Source organism: Canis lupus, chromosome 4 (genome assembly GCF_011100685.1).
Source record: "Canis lupus familiaris isolate Mischka breed German Shepherd chromosome 4, alternate assembly UU_Cfam_GSD_1.0, whole genome shotgun sequence".
Lineage (NCBI taxonomy): Eukaryota > Metazoa > Chordata > Mammalia > Carnivora > Canidae > Canis > Canis lupus.
The window spans coordinates 81,411,306-81,428,940 of NC_049225.1; the positions used below are offsets into that span (position 1 = coordinate 81,411,306).

General features: G+C 32.3%; 1 long non-coding RNA gene across 12 annotated transcripts in view; it reads left to right on the forward strand.

The window, feature by feature from the left end:
- Positions 1–17,635, forward strand: part of LOC102156602 — a 169,654-nt gene that overhangs the window by 31,621 nt on the left and 120,398 nt on the right. For 10 of the 12 annotated variants that reach the window (XR_005358654.1, XR_005358653.1, XR_005358652.1 and 7 more), the window contains one exon: positions 4,068–4,220. The exons of 1 other annotated variant lie outside the window; for it this stretch is intronic. This is a non-coding gene — a long non-coding RNA (uncharacterized LOC102156602). Of the gene's footprint in view, positions 1–2,385; positions 2,558–4,067; positions 4,221–17,635 lie in introns of all 12 variants that reach the window. One more of the 12 variants, XR_005358651.1, reaches the window with a different exon arrangement.

The following is a 17,635-nucleotide window of genomic DNA, read 5'->3' on the forward strand; positions in this document are numbered from 1 at the left end:
CTTGTACACTGAAAACTATAAAACAGTGGTTTTTATTTTTTTTTTATTTATTTATTTATTTTATTTTTTTTTATTTATTTATGATAGTCACACAGAGAGAGAGAGAGAGAGGCAGAGACACAGGCAGAGGGAGAAGCAGGCTCCATGCACCGGGAGCCCGACGTGGGATTCGATCCTGGATCTCCAGGATCGCGCCCTGGGCCAAAGGCAGGCGCCAAACCGCTGCGCCACCCAGGGATCCCAAAACAGTGGTTTTTAAAATAAATTAAAGAGACATAACAGAAAAGATATTCTGTGTTTGTGGATTGGAAGATTTAACATTATTCAGATTCCCATAGTAACCAAGGCAATATATGGATTCAGTGTTATCCCCATCAAAATCCCAACATTTTTGCAAGATAGAAAAACAATCCTAACTTAAAAAAATAACCCTAAAATTTATATGGAACCACAATGGATCCTGAATAGCTGAAGTAAGCTTGATAAAGAACAAAGCTAGAGGCATCACACTCCTGATTTCAAAATATATCATAAAGCTGCAATATTAAAACTACATGAATACTAAAGTTTTTATGTTTATGTGTGTTCTAAATATCTTCTATTTTGGGTTTGTGGTAGATTGCAACAAGTGGCTACATTGTATCACAAACTTGTTTGTAGTATGACTTTAGTTTTTTTCTTAAAGAAATAAAGACTAATAAAGATTCTGGGCTGCACACAACTTACTTCAACCTGTAGAATGTTGTAGAAGTAATTTTATGTGAATTACAGGCCTAGACTTCAGGAGGACATGCACCTTTTATTCTAACTCTGCTGGCACTTGACTGGTGATGAACTTGGGGAAAAGCTAAATCTAGTCTCTCTGATGATATAAGACCACATAGAGGCAGAGAAGCCCAACTAACATCTGTTGGCAATGTTAATACTACTAAATGTTTAATCTTATTAAGTATCTTTAAAAAATAAAATAAGAAAGTAAAAAATAAAGAATAACAACAACACAATTAAAGGCTTAAAAATATTCAAGCATACCTAAAATGAATCAAATACAATTTTTTGTTTCTAGATATGAAAAGCATAATATTTCAAATAAAAATGAAATGACTTTTTTTTGGTTGTTTTGTTCTGCTTTTTTTTTTTTTAAATGCAGTGACTTATTTAACAATGTTTTAGGTAGAGTTAAAGGTAGGAGTATTAAATTGGAAAACAAACTTTAAAAAATACCTGGAATTCTGCAAAGAGTTAAATAATATTAATAAAAATATTGATATTAATTAGAGTTTTACAGGCATAATAGATTATGGAGTAATTATTATACAAAGGTATACTACTGGTTTCATTTGACCCAGGTTCTATTATAAAAGAAAACTCAAAGAAACCAGTAATAATTTGTACAAGTCTGCATGTTATTATAGGAAAAGCAAGCATTATCACATAGCATTAAAGTAAGAATATTCATGATGGTCAAAGGCTGCCTCAGAGCAAGGGACTAGACATACAGACATAAATATTAACTGTCATTTTATGTATATGCCAAATTAGAGAGACTTTCTCTTTAGTTTGGAAAAGTGACATATGTATAGAATATTTTGGAACTAAAGATCCCAAGCCATAGTTTCTGTTGAGATTCCTAATCTATGCTAGTCACATAGGCATATCCTTACTGTGTAATATAACATATTTGCATCAATCTGGTGCATCTAGGTTTTGCAGCGATACCAAACACATCCAAAATCTTGGTGGATTAGTACAATAAATTGAAAATTTTCCCTCAAGTTTTATCTTCATCAAGGCACAATGAGGGTCTCTGTTCATTGAAGGTATAATGGACACTATACTGATGGCAGGTCCACCTACAGAGGTAATTCCACATTTACCAACTAGGGGATAGTAGACCTTTCTTGGAAAGCAACATATTTCATTTCTCACATTTCACTGGACCAAGTCAAATGGACATACCTGATTCAAAGAGATCAGAGAAGGGTAAATATATATTCTGTGTGGAAAAATAAACAAAATATTTGCCAGTAGTTCTAGTGATTCTCACATAATTTATTTAAAAATAAATAAATAAACGGGTATCCCACAAGATTTTTAAATATTTCCTAAACACTAGGAAGGCCATTACAAAAATTTATGTAATCTAATGCTTAGTTAATATCCAAATAATATTTCCATTCTTAAATATACTGAATGCTCACTAATTAAAATTGTATTCAATATTGAACCTAATTTGTGTCAGCTTAAAGTCTTGTATTTAGAAGAAAAAATAACACTTATTAAATTGCTTTACTTGACTATAAATCAGAGGGCCTTGATATCTATGTTTTAAACTCTCGTAGTACGAAGAATTTTTTTTTAAAGATTGTATTTATTCATTCATAGAGACACAGAGAGAGAGAGAGGCAAAGACATAGGCAGAGGGAGAAGCAGGCTCCCTGCCGGTAGCCCGATAGCCCGATGCAGGACTCGATCCCAGGACCCCGGGATCATGATCTGAGCCAAAGGCAAACTGCTGAACCAAGCATCCCAGTAGGAAGAATTTAAATGAAACTTGGTAAAGCTAATGTTATGTTTATTAATATTTATTTTATAAAACTTAAAGAGCTTTTAAAAATATTAGTAATATATTCTTGAAAGAAAAAATTCAGTTAGAAATAGAAAATTGTAAAAAACTATAATATACAATAAAATATATAGAAATTCTTTAATTAGGGATCCCTGGGTGGCTCAGCGGTTTGGCGCCTGCCTTTGGCCCAGGGCGCGATCCTGGAGACCCGGGATCGAATCCCACATCGGGCTCCCGGTGCATGGAGCCTGCTTCTCCCTCTGCCTATGTCTCTGCCTCTCTCTCTCTCTCTCTCTGTGACTATCATAAATAAATAAAAAGTTAAAAAAAAGAAAAAAGAAAAAAAAGAAATTCTTTAATTAGATATATATGTATATTTATATACAAATATCTACATAGATAGAGGTATATCCAAACATCTATTTCTTCTGTATTTATTATTCATTGAATAAGTCTCATATGGCAGGTACTGATGATGTTATTTGCATCATTAAATCAGAAGCTCTCTCCACTTTCACTGGAAATTGAATTCTAGTATGATCAATGTTAAATTGATCTTCTAAAAGTAATATATTTGTCACATATATTTGGGAGTATAAAAGGTTAGCTGGATATACCTTTTTAAAATTTACATACATACACACATAATACAGATTCAAAGTATTTCTATAGGTTTATTTCAAAGTGGAATTATACGTACTTAGAAGTCTGTCTGCTTAAAAGTGCAGAAGAATGAAACTGGACCACTTTACATATACACAAAAATAAGCTCAAGAAACACTGTAAATATGTTTTCATCCCTTCAAAATATCTACATCATCACTTTAAATGAGTAGTCTTTTTGTTACCATATTGGAATTGTCTCATCCATGTTTTTTTGATATTTAAGATGTAGGAAATATTTTGTTATGTAATAGTGAAAGTTAATGAAGCTTTAAATAGAAATTTAAATAGGTTTAAATAGCCTAGTAAATTCACAAGGCTATGTTAAAATATACCTCATGTTCAAATTTAAAATTTACTGTCAAAACTAATATATTTGTTGGATGAAATGTCTATATTTTTCTAATTGATGTCTATAAGAGCTGAACAGATTGCTTTTACATAATAAATGTGCTAAATAACAAAATCAATTTTTCTCAGTGAATCTTGAAAAATACGTAAAACTAAGAATTAATATTTAAATACAACATTTATTTACTTTACCCACAATAAGTAATTTATAGAGCACAAAGGTGTTTAATCTTTATTTTGTAAATAAGACATTCCTTTAGAAAAGGGTGGATATCCCTTATCAGTTAATTGTTCCTTTTTCTCTTTAAATCATATAGGCCCATTCTAATATGAGGAATTTTACCAGAAATATATGGCATGGAACATTTCCTGTCATGATTCTGAATTAGTTCCTAACACCACATTTCTTTCCTCAGTGTACATGCTCACAGAATGTAATATTATTAAACAACATTCTGATCACTTCTACTTCTTTCCATTTCAGAAATGCTATAATTCATCATGTGAACATACTCTATGCTATTTTACATGGGAATTGGAGAGTAAAAAAGTCCATCAAAGAAGTCAGTAGCAATCTTCTGTAAGGATAATTGTAACACTTTAAAACTGCACAAATTTATGTGCAGATGGCAAAATGGTAAATACATTTTGTATGGCATACTAATATCAGGGATTTTCAAGAGGACAAGGCATTTAAACATTATAAATACAAAGAGAATGACTCTATCTTTTTTTGATGATTCTCTTAGAAATACCAACAATTTATTTAAAACTTGAATATTCTACAGTAAAACCTTTTTTCCTTTTTAATTTGTTAACTTACATATGTCAAATTTTAAGCTTAAGATTTAAATGTTTTGTTTTCTGTTTAAAATATTCATAGCAATAATGTCTTAGTGTATCTTTTAGTATAGTTCCTAATCTCTGATTCAGTTAAGTATGTCACTATAAGAAATATACTTATGTATCTATGTCTATTTTTTAAAAGGATTTATTTATTTATTCATGAGAGACACACAGAGAGAGAGGGGGGAGCAGAGACACAGGCAGGGGGAGAAGCAGGCTCCCTGTGGGGAGCCCAGTGTGGGACTTGAGCCAGGGTACCAGGATCATGCCCTGAGCCAAAAGACGATGCTCAACCGCTGAGCCACCCAGGCATCCCTATGTCTATCTATCCTTTTATCTATGTATTTGACTTAGACATTTTGAACTGATAACAATTATGAAACATAATATTCAAATAAGTGATTTTTATTTTAATCTGATACCTCTATAGTCTTTAAATACATGATATGTGTTTGGATTTTTTTATATCGAAAAGTTTGGTGATATCATTAGGATTGATTGGCTTAGGTACAAATATAATGGACCTGAAGGATCCATGGATATTTTAACCACAATTATTCAGCTATTACTTTTACTTAAGGATATCCTAGGTGATGACTAGAACACAGTATAGACAGATATAAAACATTTTTTCAAAAGTATAAATGGGGGAAATAGCAGTTGTGTTTAATTACAATGTATAGAAACCTTTATTTTCACAATTTTGCCACACATTTTTATCTACATCTTTATGCATGAAAATCATCATACTGAAATTAGCTTCCTAAGTGGAGAAAATAACTTTAACTAAACCAAACTTAGGAAGTTTCATCTGGAATCAAAATTAGGCTTTCTTTAACTCACGAAGTATTCTTTAACTATATATATTCTATATGTTCTATAACTATATATATATGTATGTAACATAATATATATATAATGTTTCTTTGTTTCTCTGTGTCTAATTACTGTATTAATAATTTTCTACTAAAATACAAATGAAAAATTTTCCTCATACATGTGTGAGGGCTGGAGCTGCTGCCTACAAGGATAAAGTATGAACAAAGTCATTTAGGAAAAGGAACAAAAAGTACTGGAGTATAGCTAAGAGGTAAAATCAGGTAAGAAAGATGGGACAATTTATAAAAGATTGTTAGGCATAAGTTTCAATATTGATTGTTTAGAAAATTGTTCACAGTGAAGCACAGTTAGAACATGGAGTTTACGTCAGAAATGAAAGAACCTGGGAAAATCATCCAAAGTCCATATTGAATATCCTTACAGGTACAGTCCCACAGAAGCCTGAAGCATCTCAAATAATCATAATTAAATCTGTAATGATACATGTCTTAGAATTGCAGTCATGATTTATTGATTTGAATCAATTGCCAAGAAATTCACAAATATTTTGAGTGAGTTTCATTGTCTACCAACTGAGCCACCTGGAATGAAAAAGCAATAATGATTTTTTTTTTAATGTTTTACATCTGGGGTCCAAACTTCTGTGTTCAGCTGCTGACTTACTAAGCAGAACATCCTCTCCAATGTCCTCAATAGAAGTGGCTGAGGAGGATGACTGAAAGGGAAGGTCACTCAAAGGTGGAGACAAGAGCCGTGGAGAACAGTCATTCACCATGGAGAACTGACCTGCAACTTCTTTCTTAACACTTTCCTTTCAGGGCACCTGGGGGGCTCAGTTGGGTAAACATCAGACTCTTGATTTCAGCTCAGGTCATGATCCCTCATGGCTTATGGGGTTGAGCCCCACATTGGGCACCCTGTTCAGTCCACTTGAGATTTCCCTCTGCCTCTCCCTCTGCTCAGAGGTGAGCGGTGAGCGCTCTCTGGCTCTCTTTTTCATTCTCTCTCTCTCTCAAATAAATAAATAAATAAAAACCCAACAACTTTCTTTCTTTTCCATTTATTTCCAAACGCTACTGTCTTTTAGTTTTCCTTTTGCCTTGTTGCTCTTGTAAAACATGTATGTTTTACATGTACTTTTTTCTTGCCTGAAACTCAAGTTTTTAGGTTCCCTAACTATTATATTTTCTCACTTTTCAGACTTTCCCTGCTTATCTCAGATACTATATGGTTTCAACTACCATATACACTAGATTGAATCTTAAAAAATAGCTCCCATGAAAGCCACTTCCAGGTATACTCTTCACTTGAATGTCTAAAAAGGAACTTAATGTCAACAGTTAACAAAATTGTGTTTATATCCCTTCTTCACTCTGCACTCCTCCTCCTACACACACAAACATGCACACACACACACCATGTACACTCATAACCAAAAACTTATGTAAGTACTTTATATACATGGTCATGCACACTTAAAAATGCATATAGTGGGACACCTGGGTGTCTCAGTGGTTGAGTATCTGTCTTCGGCTCAGGGTGTGATCCTGGAGGCCAGGAATCAAATTCCACATCGGGCTCCTTGCATGGAGCCTGCTTCTCCAGCTCTGACTGTGTGTCTGCCTCTCTTTCTCCCTATGTCTCTCATGGATAAATAAATAAAATCTTTAAAAAAAATGCAAATATTTACTGTGCCTCTTCACATATCCTCTGTTTCACTGAATGGCAAATAGTAAACATGCTTTAAATTAAAGTATTCTAATTCATTTTAACAATTCATAGGTTCTGTTAATTTTAGTGGAAATTGCAGCAGAACAAATGGACACAATGATGTTGGGTATAGAAATAGAAAAAAACTATTTTTATTTATTTTTTTAACAGAAGAACATAGGAAAAGTGAAAAAAAATAAGGACAAATACCATATATTTAACAGACTCTTAAATATAGGAAACAAACTGAAAGTTGCTGGTGCGGAAGTGGGGGGGGGGTGGGGTAACTGGGTGATAGGCATTGAGGAAGGCACTTGATGTAATCAGCACTGGGTGTCATATACACTGATGAATCACTAAATTCTACCCCTGAAACTAATAATACACTGTATATTAACTAACCTGATTTTAAATAAAAGCTTGAAAGAAAAAAAAAGAACTAGAAAAACTTTACATAAAAAGAAAACAACTAAAAAAAGTCTTCTCCAACATATTTAGTAGATACATGTTCTAAAAAGTATTGCATCCATTATTTAAAATCAGAAACGATAATGATATTAAAATCCAAAATAAAAAGAAAGATAAAAATGAATAAAATGAGATTTCTGAAAAGAAAGTATTTATCCATAAAAATATTTCTGGGAAGAAATTTTCTGATGCTCTTTCAGCTGGGAAAGAATAGTTTATTTATGCTTATATTATGCCAAAAAATAACATTATGTGTTTTCAAATAAAACATTTGTAACAAGTCTTAGCCTATAATTATGGTGACTTTCAGTAACCACATAATTTATTTAACTAGTAATAAGTTTACTTAGTAGTTTAAAATTCTTAGTTTCTCAGGATTCCTGGATGGCTCAGAGGTTGAGTGTCTGCCTTTGGCTCAGGGAGTAATCCCGGAACCCCAGGATCAAGTCCCTCATGGGGCTCCCTGTGGGGAGCCTGCTTCTCCCACTCCGTGTCTCTGACTCATTCTCTCTTTCTCTTTCATGAATAAATAAATAAAAACTTTAAAAAATCAATTTATATTTTAAAAAAACTCTTAGTTTCTCAAAATTATACTTATTATCGACATACAGAGAAATAATCAAACAAAAGTTTTAAAATAAATGAATAAATAGTTGAATGATCTTGTCTGTCTGCAATGCTACAGGTATATTGACTTTAAAAGATTTTGTTATTTTCAGGTCTGATGTTTGATTTTTGCAATAAATTAGTTATAAATCATATATTTTACATAATAATTAGTGATATACTATATAAAATATGGCAAAATTTAATCAAATATAGAATTATAATGATAGAATATTTTAAAGCTCATTTGTCTGCTTCACATATTTTTACAGAGATATTTTAGAGGCTTGTAAATTTATGAGAAGGAAAAAACTTAACAATAAAAAAAGCACACTTTGTGATCACCCAGGTTAATATTTCTGTTTGATTAATCATGATTGTTGAGCTGCTTGTCAAACCTGGCAAAAAGTGAGATACTGTAAGTTTTGACATTCCTATAGACAGTTCAGGACACAGTGATTTCTCTAGAAAGATAAAAATATTGAATTTTAAGAGAAATTCACAGGTTCTTACAGAAAAAACATTGAATAGCATTGTGGGTCGTATCTTCGATGATCTTTTCATAGAAAACATAAGGGGATTTTGCACAGAAACTTTTGAATCAAAATTCAATTATCCAATTTACTTCATTGGATAGATTTCCATGCCCATGCAACGCAAAAAAGATTTGTGTTGGTAGCAACCCAAAAATGCAACAGGCTGAATGGGCAGCACATCCATTAAACCATCTTGCAGGAAGACCATGTATCTATAGACTTTGAAAAAGAATTTATTAGCAGCCAATTTAAGCTTAAGCACATAGAAGAGCTTGACGTCACTGTTCTTGTGTTGCTTTAAAGTTTGTTCAGGCAAGAATTTTGACATTTATATTGAAAGTGGAAAAGCTTTATTAATTCTTCTTGAGATAAGAGGATCACCTTTGGAGGTGAGCCTGTTTGATGTTTCTGGCCAAGTAAAACATTTTTTATCAATCCAAGTTTTGAATTTGCTGAATATTGTGAAATGTGTGGAATGTGTGAATAAATGCTGAATTGGAACTCAAGGATATATAAACACATTTGAGCATTTTCTTGGAAAATAGCAAGACAAAATGTAAGAGCCGTCAGATTGGTGGAATATCTAATTGGCAGAGTATATAGATGAGTAGAGATCCCCTCTGTTGGCACCTCCAGCTGCCTACAGAGTAATCAGAATGGATTTATTTCAGAATAAACCCTTAAATAACTAAAATAATCTCCAATTGATTAAAGTATTTCAGGTTTATTATCAACACAATATGAGTTTTTTCTTTCTATTCTTAATGACAGGAAATCATCTATTGCTCCTGTAAACTCTACTTTCAGGTTTTTAAGCATGAGTTAAAAAGGAAAATATGAGAAATTATTTTCTATCATTTAAGATTGAACTATAATCACTCTTGCCATGCCCGTTCTTTTCAATATACTACTAATGAACAGAGTTAACCATAAGTCTACTTATCACTCATTACATGCTTATTATGTGTGTATTATCCCCAAACGCCTTTAAGAAAGTTAATATTATCATAATTATTATCATTTTATGGATAATGGAACTAAGGAAACATTTCATGATAGATTATATATGAAGGCACATACTCTAGAAGGATGGAGATTGTGTCATAAGTCTTGTATCCATTGCTACAGACGAAAATAAGCAACTCACTTTTCCCTAGTCTCAGAGATGGTAAATGTTAAAGCTGGATTTAAAACTAGGTCTTTATAATTCCAAACAAATGAACAAACTATTACACAGTAATGTCTCACACATATTTGGCAATATCATATATACATTGGATCTATTTTCAGTTTATATTGCCTCGATCAAAACTGATTTAGACAGTGATAAATTGTGATTGATTACAATATTATCAACCTCCCTGTATCAGTAGTCCTTTAAAGACTATGTACCTGCAGTATGATAGATAGATAAGATTAATTATATACATTTATTTTACAATTTTCATTTGAGTTTTTCTATGTTTGAGGAATTTGAAGAACTAAAAAAGAGTTCCTTTATAATTTGCAAGAAATTTTTGGATATGTCCTAAGTATTGCATGTGCCATTCAAAGAGTATTATATTTGAGAAATTAAATTAAAAGTTGAACAAAGATTAGTGTCTGCTACTCATGACAGGGTTATTATTTTTTTCGTTGCAAAAAAAAAAAAAGAGCTCCTTGGAGTCCTTCATTCAATTTAAAGTATTTAATCAAATAAGATAATGTAAGGTGTTAATCAAATGGGAAAATTCTAGAAAGGTTTTCCCATTGAGGATGTACTCATGGTCATATTGACAGAGTTAATGAGATTTGGATACCTGATTATAAAACCTCTTATGGGGGGGGGAAATGTGTCAGATCTCTGAAGGATTTTAGTATACATTTGCCAAAACCAATGGATGTAAATAAATAAACCATTTCATTCTCCATTGCACATGATCATTTATTTCTAAAAGTAGTTAGTAGTTTGTTAGTAGTTTGTAAAATATAAGCACATTGCACATGTGCGTACGCACCACACACACACACGTACATCTCCCCCGGGAAACATTTTCATGTTGAGTGGTGTTACTGAGATCTAAGTAGTAATGACAAGCATTATGTAAATCACATAGAAAATGAATTAAGTGAATTACTCAAGGTCAGATATCTAGGACTGGAACCTAAACTTCATAGCTTTATATATTATTTGTTGTTTATGCTAGATCAATGCTATTGACTTGGACCTCACATTTTCATTCAGATATTTTTCTTTCTGTATATAAAATAAATAAATACAAAAAAATAAGAAAAATATTTAAAAAATAAAATCACATCAAAATATTAAAAATTAACACAAGAGTGCAAATATAACTTGACAAATTAATATTAGCCTTTTTTAATGCCACATTCCTGCTTATGGATAAAGAGATAAGTATGTAACATATAGCCACAGATAGGAAAAATAATAAAATCTTATAAAATAATATGATGTGCAGCCCTGAACAAATGCATTTTAAAAGCTAAGAAATGGATGCTTTTTTAGTGAAACGTAAATTAACAAAATTAAGTTCAAAGAACGGTTTTGATTTTATTCAAAATGTGCGATAACATAGAAAATATTTTAAAAATCTTACCCAGTATTCTTACAAACATAGCATAACTCAGCACAAAGAACACTGTAGATAAATTTCATTTTGAATAAATGCCAAAATACAAATAAAATATTAGAAAAATAAACTGTGCAGTAGTACTTAAATCAAATGAATCATGACAAACAGGGTTTACTCCAGAAATATAAGGTAATGTATCATTAGGAAAACCTATAAGCATTATTTGTTATTTTTTATTTCCATATCTTAGAGATTTTTTGTCTTGGTCAATAGGAATTTTGAGCATTATAAAAGAAAATGATATATAATCCCAATTTAGGCAAAAGTAAAAGTTCTAAGTGTGCATAATATAGGGAAAATTAACTAGGTTTTACTTATAAAATTAAAGCATTTAGGGAAGCCTGGGTGGTTCAGTTGGTTAAGCATCCAACTCTTTGATTTCAGCTCAGGTCATGATCTCAGGTTGTGAGACTGAGCCCCCCATCAGATAGTCTAGATGTGAAGCCTGCCTATGTCTTTCTCTCTCTCTCCCCCTCTCTCTCCCTCTGGCCCTTCCCAGCCTCCCTCATGCTCTCTTTCTGTTTCTCTCCCCGTCTCTAAAAAATAAATAAATAGATAAATAAATAAATAAATAAATAAATAAATAAATAATAAATAAATAAATAAAGCAAGCATTTGGAATTGTGAATGAACATCAGAAGTGTTAAATTCTGCACCCCAAAAAAAAAAAAAAGTGTATGTTTTGCCAAAAGTGAATGATGGCAGTTTAGATGTGGCCTCTCAACCTATTTTCCATGAGTTCCCATATTAAAGAGAAAATTAAATATGAGCTCTCAGATTTTGAACTTTAACATGATTTCTGAGTTTAAAAAATGCAAACTATTTCAGAGTAGCTGATTCCATGCAATTGCAGGAAATCTCCATCTACACTAGCACATCTCCATTAACCAAATTTATTCACACACATTAGTAATGAAGATAAAATTATAAATTAAAGTTACATGGTTTCATGTCTGATTTACTGAAAGGAAAGAGCAAAAATAGTGGGAGAAGAACTGAAATTCTCAGCAAAAGAGTAGTAAGCACTTTGGGTGTTTCAGAGACAAGGGTCCCTTTTGTTTTCGGAAAATTGAAAGTCACTGCACTGATATATAGCCACTGCACCGTGCAAAATTAGCCACTGCCCTGTGGCTCTGAGAGCTACCATCGCACTCCAGAAGAGTTCTAGGCACTAGGTGGGTTTGACTTGTTCCCGTGCTTGGAGCTCCACTCCCCACTGCATTGATTCTGTGCTGCCCACAAGCCACAATTTCTTCTCTGTTGTTTTTGTGCAATTTTAATATTCCCCAAGGTTCTCTCTAGACAACCTGTGCTACTTGGTCTGTTCAAGTTATTTCGTGTTACTCCAATTACGTTTTCTAGGTTCTCTATTAAAATAGTTACATAGATTTTGGCCAATGCCAATTTTCCCATAAGCCTTGTGATTGTTAGTGGCGATTTTGTAGAATACGAGGTATTTCAAGAACATGTAGATTGTATTCTCATAGGTATGCCTGTTCCAAAGATAGAACTGGAACACCTTGTCCCAGAAAACAAAAAATGCTTTCAAAAATAAGAGGGATATATCTAAATGTTCAAGGAACTAATGCTAATAGAAAATGTATTGACTAGGCAATGGTAACAGACAGTAAGGTAAAATAAAAATTACAATTATTTGAAATACAGAGACATGATGAAACCCCACTAGCCCATAAGTATATTTACATTTAAAAAAACTAATGGAAAATTAAGACTAGTGATGTAATTATTAGTATTAGACATACTTAAAAACATGTCTTTGTTTCAAGAATTGTATATAGTCATTATCTTTTAATTTGTGGCTCTGATTATTCCTAAATAATATTAAACATTTATCTGCATAAAAAAACTATGGTTTACAGATATTTTTCCCAGTAAGAAATAGTGAAGGATAAGCAAAGGAGACTGTGAATAAGCCAACTTGTTCTGGTAAAAGTAGGGTGTGCACTAGAAACAGAAGACTTGTCAGTTCCATTTTTTACACGGTGATCATGGAGAAAGTAGTCTCCAAATCTGATGGAAGATAGGTCTTGATCTGTTGCCTAGTGAAACTAGCTTTTGCTTACCCAAACCGGCTTCCTAGGAGACAAACCCTGGGCCACTCTTTAAATTATGGTATGTGATGCTAGTAGGAAAGCATGATGTTTCTAAATATTAAAGGAAGATGTGAAATAAAGAAAATTAAACTTGGTGGACATAGATACATACAGAAAAACCTCCAGGTGTTGAGGAAATGCATGTGTTTTATATGTTTGGAGTGTTCTTTAGATATACGCCATTAATATTATGTTAAAAATTGGCCTTCAACAATGTTCTAATGAAGATTTTTGAGAAGTCTAGAAGGGACAACTAGAATTAATGTTTGACAAGAAATCAATTAATTGACAAACCACAATCCATACCCGGGTAGCGGTAGTATGCTTCTTTTTTATCAGTTCTGGGTTATTATTTTACCCTTATAAAGTATAAGAAAAAACTATGAAGATAATGAGGAAAGAAATAAGATATATAATACATACTACAATTCCTTTAAATAATTTAGGAAAAGAAAAATAGCTTTTATAGTTACTTATTTCTGTATTACAGTATTTGAGATACTTGGGAATCACTGAAATAGTAAGATTAGTTTAAGGAAATGTCAAAGAGCATTTTAAAATAACAATTCCTATAAAAGTAAAAAAAAAGATATTGTGTGTAGTTTCTTTTTAGATCTTTAGAATACATTTATTTACAACTAATAAATTAATCATTAAATAGACAAAAAACATCAGTAATTATCTTTCTGCAACAAAAGCCTTTTGGATAGGCAGATTATTTAATAGCATGTATCATGACCTATAGTTATGTGTATATCACCCCGTTTTCTTTCTTCATAGTGTCACATTTTTCCTTTTTAATATTGAGTTTTCTGACTTAAAAAGGCATGTCAATAATATTTTTGAAGTCAATGAAAAAAAGGAATTAAAGTGGAGAAACCAAGGAATTACTGAAATTTACTCCATACTTTATCAGTAATGGATATCATTTCTATTCAGACTTAATTTTTAGAAAGATCTCAATAAAATAGGAACAGAAAGATATTAATAAGTCAGAATTAGAAAGTATGTATAATATGGGCACATGATCCATGACGATCTGTCATTTCAAGTAAGTAAATGGCTCTGACACAGTTGGCTATCCAAATGAGAAGATGTTTAGTCCTGACCTCAAACTATCTGAAATGCATTTCAAGTTGACTAAAAAGCTAAAACAAAAACAAAAACAAACAAAAAATTCAAAAATACAATTGAGCATATAGAAGAATGTATTTCCAGTGGCTTGCTTTTGGAAAGTGTTTAAATGAATGCAAATGTCCAGATGTGAAGGCAAAAACTGACAGATTTTACTACGTAAATTTGTGTATGTTTGTGTATATTTGAAGACATTATAGTATGTACAACATCAGATTGAGGGGGCACCTGGGTGGCTCAGTGGGTTAAGCAGCTGACTTTTGGCTTTGGCTCAGGTCATGACCTCATATCCACTCTGCACTGGGCACGAAACCTGCTTAAGGTTCTCTCTCTCTCCCTCTCCCACTGCCCCTCTCTCTCCCTAAATAAATAAATAAATAAATAAATAAATAAATAAATAAATTTAAAAAAAGAAGGATTGAGAGACAATATCTCCAACACTTATAATAGGATATCTATCTTCCTTAAAGAGATTTCCTACAAGGTAATTTTAAAAGTTTAAAAATGATATATGAGGATATGAGGAATATATGGCTGTGACATCACCCCGTTGATCATTGGAATGGATTTGGCTCATCTGGTTGGGGAGGTGGGTGTCCCCTTCCTCCCTCACCACTCCGTGTGTTTCCTTCCCAAAGCTGCACACTCGCTCAGTCTAAGACCAGTCTATCTCAGTCGAAGACTGAGATCTATCTTTCCTGATAGAGGAGGACTGATTTTTTTCCTCAAAGGTATACCAATAGCTGTGCTCCCTTGCTAGAATCTCCAAAAAAAATTCTCAAGGTCCGTTTGTAGGAGAAGGTAGTGTGGTCACGCTTCCATAAATTTAAAACAAACAAAAAATGGTATATGAACAAATAATGCCAGAAGATAAAGACAAATGACAAGAAATATTGTTAATGTCACTAATGATTAAAAGCTTTTAAATTAATATGTTGTTATAACCGTTTATGTACCAGTTTATAAGAGGTAAATTATTGAGAACATTCAATGATATAGATGAGAATGCAAACAAAAAGTATCCTCATGCACTGTAGATGGATGTAAAACTATCAGTATGGTCTATTTAGAAAATGTATTTACATTTATGAAAATTAGACATGCATCATTGTTCATCCAGAATGTCACCCAATAAAGTGGCTTATACCAGATTTAAACCTGGTAATGAATATAGCAAAAATATTTTAGAATAGAACTTAATTGTATTCCCTGATACTACATCTGATGACTATCTCTGTAACATTTCGTTCATTATATTTAAAGTTACCCGGTGCTGTGTATTTTCACAACTTCATTTCTTTATCGTTGAGAAGAAAAGTTAAGATTTTGAAAATATAATTACATTAGTATACATTTGAAGCAGGGACGAAAAAGCAATAAATGATAAGAAAGCATAGAGTATCTTTTTTTTCCCCCCAGAGGGAAAAATAAACGCAATTTAGTGACCCACTGGCTTAGAAAGTCTCAGTTATTAATTATGCAAAGGGTCAGAAGCAAACTAAGTGTCCAGGGAACAAATTTAGAAACAAATATCCATGGAAGTGAAGGAAATAAAATCCTGTGAATAAAGAAACCACAAAATGAACAAGTACCACTTTAAGCGCAAGGACAAACTCTTACGTAGGTGTCAATAGTACTATGCAAATTATAAACTGGCTCTACATTTTTCTTGATTAATTCAAACAGTAGAATTAAGCATGCTTTCTGATGGAAGAATAAAACACTCAGGGGCAAAGCGTCCTTCAATGGACAGTCTTACCCAGAATACGAGATGGAGGTGCTATCCATGTCCAATGAAAAGAGAGATCCTGTTTCAGAGTTAACTATTTTTCAACCTATGCATATCTGAGTCTCTCCTAAATTGCTAAATTTCCGTGCTGAATCATTAGATAATAATTAACCTTGAAAATAGTTTATTTCTACTATTTGTCTAATTTTCATTAAAGGATTCTAAGATGTCTTTAGGGAAAACTCAAAGTAGGTTAAACAAAATAAAATTACTTACGGCCAAATCTTCCTCTGCTAAATCTTATATAACAAATCATCTAATCTCTTTTTTCATTATTTACTTAGGAATTTTTGCTGGCCATGTACTTCAGGATCTAGTGTTCTTTCACATTAATTAAAATTTGAAATTAAATGCGTGCCCTACTGCTTCTACTATCTGTGTAAGAATGGCTGTGAAAAACCTGAGGCTTCTTTTTTAGTATGGAGAATAGTGAAAGCAATAGTATTCTTAAAATAGTATTCTTGCTTAAAGGGTGTTTGTGGGATGTGAATTTACAGGTAACCCATTTCAACTTAAAAGATAACTTGTGATTGTGAATGCCTTCATAAACATAAATTCTATCTCAAACATAAATCATATAAAACTCAGGGATAAAATCATACTTGAGACCTGAAACAGGTTTTCAAATTTATTTTACAAGCTTTTCAAAATCAGAGCCCTTCTGCTTCCTAAGTAGTGGCTCATGAACTTAAATGCGCAGAAACACAAAAATGGAAACCAAGCAAAATTCAGACAGAGGAGTTAAAATTTAAAAAATGCATTTTTAATGTTTGAGTTTCAAAGGAAAAATACAGGGAAGATTTTATTGTCACATGTGTTTTGCAGCCTGTTTACTCCTCTTGCATTCATCATCTACCAATTTCTTGATCTCTTTACATCAGCATGACTAATAAGCAAAACAGATTATGGTCATTTCTATTTTATTGAATGTGAGCTGTTTAATCATTTATTCCATAAATGTCTGTATGCAAGTCTTTACATTACTTACTAAAATTATTAAATATATAACGAACAGGCATCAGTTTAGAGTACTTGCATTATTTCCTTTTAATTTACGGTCATTTTTATAACTAAAGACATCTTTCTATACACTATATGGATACAGATTCCAAGAAGATGATGAATGTGAGAGGGAAAAAGGGCTTGGCAGATATTCAACTAAATCAGTATTCTCAGAGTGAAAGGTATGGGTAAAAACACCATGCTGGTAAGTGCTGAGTGGGTTAGAGTCATGGAAAGATCAAGGACTAGCACATTTAGAAACGTGGCATAAGCCGGAGTTTAGTATGATTCATGTCCCTTGATGGCTTATAAATTCAAAAAGATCATTCCGGCTGAATAGATTACAGTTGAGTGGTATCAACAGCCCGAGGAAT